Genomic DNA, 4,575 nt, shown 5'->3' with positions numbered 1-4,575 from the left:
AAAAGGCAAGGAAACAGATCCTCCCTAGGGCCTGGAGAAGGAACCAGTCCTGCCTCACCTTGACTTGGGCTCAGTGACACCGATTTTGGACTTCCCAACTACAGAACTCTGAGAGAAAAAAGTTCTGTTTTGTGAAGCCATCATCTCTGTGGTAATCTGTCATTGCAGCAATAAGAACCATTTAATATGCACAGGCTGTGAGGAAAACCCCAGGTGTTACAGGAACATTTCAAGGTGACAGGCCTGGCCTGTGCCATGAGGGGACACTCAGATCTGGTCATGAGGGCCTCAGCCCTGGTGCTCAGACTGGCCTACAATGGAGACTCATCAGGACAGCCCGGGGTTAGTGCAGGCCTGCGTTCAACATGGCTTTGGAAGGAATCAGCCTGCTCAGAGAGGGTGGTGAGGAGGATTGGGTTTGAGAAAAAAAAAAAAAAGCTTCAGGTGCTCCCAGAATTAATAGGAATTAATAGACTTTTCACAAACCTCTAAGTACTGGGGACCCCAAGGAACCAAGATGGGTGGAGTATGTTCAGAAGATAAATCTCTATATAGAGGGGCGCCTGGGTGGCTCAGTCGTTAAGCATCTGCCTTCAGCTCAGGTCATGATCCCAGGGTCCTGGGATCAAGTCCCACATCGGGCTCCCTGCTCAGCAGGAAGCCTGCTCCTCCCTCTCCCACTCCCCCTGCTTGTGTTCCTGCTCTCGCTATGTCTCTCTCTGTCAAAAAAATAAATGAAATCTTTAAAAAAAAAAAAATCTCTACATAGATCTGTCATGGGTTGAATTGTGTTCCCCCAAAATTCACATGCTGGAGTCCTAACACCAGTACTTCAGAATGTGACCTTATTTGGAAATAGGGTCATTACAGTTGTCATCAGTTAAGAGGTCACTGGAGCAGAGTGAACCCCTACCCCAGTATGACCAGTGTCCTCATAAAAATGGGAAAATCAACAGAGAAACTCACAAGAGCACACCTCATGAGGATGGCAGTTCTTTTGCCACAGGCCAAGCAACCACCAGAGCCAAAGGGAGCCGCCTGGAACAGACCCTTCCCCGGGGCCTGCAGCGGGAACAGGGCGCCACCTGCACCCTGAGCTCGGACAGCTGGCCTCCACAGTCCTGAGACATACGTGTCTGTCATTTAAGCCACTCAGTCCTCAGCGCTTTGTTAGGGCAGCCCTAACACACGAATGCAAAATCCTGACGGAAAGAAAAGAAACTAAAGCCGCCTGCCAGCCCTGGCCTGATGCAGGGGGAAAAAGGACCAGGCCCAGAGGAAGGAGCTAGATTCATAGGATAAAGCTCGGCCGGGCTGGCTTCGAAAGGAGAAGCAGAGAGAGGAAAAGGCAGTCCTCCCGGCGCCATCCCTGCTGCGGACAGAGACCCAGAGCAAGGCTGCTTCCGCCGCCTGATGAGGCCAGGCCTCAAGGCTGGAGAGAACCAGAAGCTAGGAAGAGCAACGTATGGAGGTGAGAGGATGTTCAGGAGACCCTGGGGCACAAGTTTTCAAAGTACCCACCTCAGCTTCAGTTCAGAAAGAGGAGGGTACTTCTCTCTAACTGAAGCAACTGTGGGCACCATGCAGTGCCTGGGGTCAAGGAATCACAGAGCAGGAACCTGAGCCAGAGCCGTGGTGGTGGCGTCGGCGGGTTTCCTTCCATTTCCCTGGCCACAGGGGCCACAGCTAAGAAAGCCTTGGGATCTCTTGATATGAAGACATTCAGAAAGGCCAGGACAGTTCACACTGTGAGGAAATCTTTCACGTCTGTCCTTTACTGGTAAGTTCCTTGCAAAACCCCTCACTCCCCGTCATAGGCTTCCGTGTTTTTTGCCCACCTCTGCTGAGAAAATGCTCATACATACTGCAGAAAGTGTGCTTCCTTAAAATAATTATAGGTTTACAACCACTGCCCTAAGAGGGAGAAAATGAGCGGTTTATACTGAGAATTTGAAGAAGAAGAAAAAAAATGTAACTGAATGAAAGAAAACTGAGCTCCTAACCAGATGAGAGGTCCTTGAAGAAGAGAGAGATCTTCAACACGTGGAACCCCAACTAGGTTTTCACCCAGCTTCCTTCAAGTGGTTGTGGGGGAAAGCCTGGTGGACTGCTGACCCGTAGCCCAGCTCTGGGCCATCTCTGGTTACGATCATACCCTCCCTTAGCTTGCAGGCTCACAGAACAGAAGTCACCTTCTCTCGCATCTAGAACAGTCCCCACAAGTTCCCTAGTACTTATTTACAAAAACAGAAGCACTAAGTCATACTGACTCATAATCATTACCTCAGAGGTACCATCCTTTAAAGGATCATAGACAAGGAACAACCCTTGTTTATAGTCTCCTTGATTTCTTAACAAAAACATCAGCCCAATCCTTGATGGGCCACAGCTGAGGGAACTCAGGGCCGTGGGCATCTGGTCCAGAGAAAATTTTAATATTCTGTCTTTGTTTTCTTCACTGTGTAATTCACCAGAAAATACCCTCTTGTGCTTCAGTATTGAAAACACATTAATTCAGGTCCCTTTTTCCACACACCCCACGCTCCAGGGGCTCCAATCCCCAGATCACTACCAGCCCTCAAGTTCTATTCCTTGGAGACCCTCCACCTCTTGCAGACATCTCTTTCATGGCTGTTTTCTTGGAAATGAGTCATTTTCCCTTGAATTCCCCTGCAACTTTGACAATCCTACCACCAAAACAAAACAAAAACCAACCACCACTCACCCGAGTCCTTAGCACATGCAGCGTAAGGCTACCAGAGCTCAGAGGGGTTTGTGGTGGGACAAAGCAAACAATAATTTTAAAGTGAGTATTAAAAATCCCTGTTCTTTAACGGGTTTGCCCACTCCTCCACTGGGACAGTCTCTTGGTGCACCCCTTCCAACGTTCCAAGCTCCTACACTGTGGTCACCTCACCCGCCACCTCAAGGTGTGTCCTACGATGATGTTACTTCTTCCAGGCCACAGCCCCAGGGCATCCCCTTCCTCCCTAAGTGGCTCACAAAGCTCTTCCTAAATTAAGACAGTGCCCTCCCTAAGATATTTCCTGGTGCTAATTACTCAGATGGCAAGTTTTCCACCCCAACACTATTCAGATCTGGTTAAAATTGACTCATTTATTTTTTTTTTAATTCTGCCTGAATTTCTTTATTTTTAAAAACCAATTAAAGTGATTTGTTCCATTTTTTCAGTTGACTGCTGCATTTGGCTTAAGTTCCTGCTTATAAATAAATCTACTCTGGTTCACCTACTCCATGCGTTTTTGCTTTATATCATGTTTTGACAAATTCTGACAAAGTTAAAAAGGAATACAAAGCAACCACTGCCTTCAGTTCAAACTCATCTTAAAAAGTTCAATTTTATTCTTGCTAATAACCCAGCTAATAATACTTTAAAAATTAGAAAATGTTGTTTTTCTAACTACAATAAAAAATTTTCACTCCTATTTGAAAGTAATTATACTAACAGTATAAGAAGAATTTACATTGAGTTATTAGTAACAAATGTATTTTCTTCCAATCCAGGAATAACCTATAAATGATTTCACACATACTTGGACCCCCACCATGCCCTGAAATTCATTTCATCTCATGGTAAATTAAAAAAAAAAAAAAGGAGGGGAGGAGAAAGAAATGTTTTTGCTAAGATGTGTTGCTAATTTAACTCTTTCCTAGTCTCTCCCACATCCCTCAGAGACCAGGAGTTCCTTGTATATACTCCAGTCATCTCCTTAAAGAGTGAATTCTATTTGAGTGGAAGAAATAGGTTTAGTGAAAAGAACACGGAGGGATGTGTAGGCATTTGAATTCTGGCTCTGCCGTTTCTAGCCCTATAACTATTTAGCCTCTTTGAGACTCAATTTCCCTATTCATACCTTGAAGCTATGGGAAAATTCATCCAAAATCTCAAAACAGGCAAAAGAGATTACTGGGTGTTTTTTGAGCACAGTACTGGGTTGGCCTTTTTATCATCTGGAATATTTTTCAGCTCTGTAGGAGCAGAGTTAAACCTGTAAATTTTTGTCCAGTAGGAACTGATGGAGTTCAGGACACACTACCCCAAAACAGACCACTTTAGCATATTCACTATCTTAAGCTAAAGGAATATGACAAAAATGGCAAAAGTGGGAAGATTACTCTGATCTCTCTCTGTCTCCCCCTATTTCCCTGAAAGATGCTGTAAAACCCCCAAGTGAAAAGTCCTTTCCCTGCACCAGGAGGAAGGAGGACATTCTGATCACCAAAGACAGGGAGTCTGGGGCTGAGAAATCTGTTCAAAAAATCTTCTTAAACTAACCCTTATCTTCCTGGTTACTTCTTTACCATTTACCACCTCCAGCCCAAACGCCTCTGTCTTGTCAATTTTTCACAAATTTATCGTTTCTTTGGCTAAAAGGTATAAAAGCTTCCTGCTGTTGCCACTTTTTTGGATCTTCGCTCTTTGGTGAAGACTCCTATGTTCCCGTAAAAAGTCAATAAAATTTGTCCACTTTTCTTTGTTAATTGGTCTTTGTCAGTTTAACTCTCAGACCCAGCCAGGGACTTTAAGAGGGCCAAGGAAAATTTTTTCATCCC

This window comes from Mirounga leonina, unplaced genomic scaffold (assembly GCF_011800145.1).
Source record: "Mirounga leonina isolate KUSES-001 unplaced genomic scaffold, KU_Mleo_1.0 Mir_168, whole genome shotgun sequence".
NCBI lineage: Eukaryota > Metazoa > Chordata > Mammalia > Carnivora > Phocidae > Mirounga > Mirounga leonina.
Note: the sequence above shows the minus strand (reverse complement) of the source record.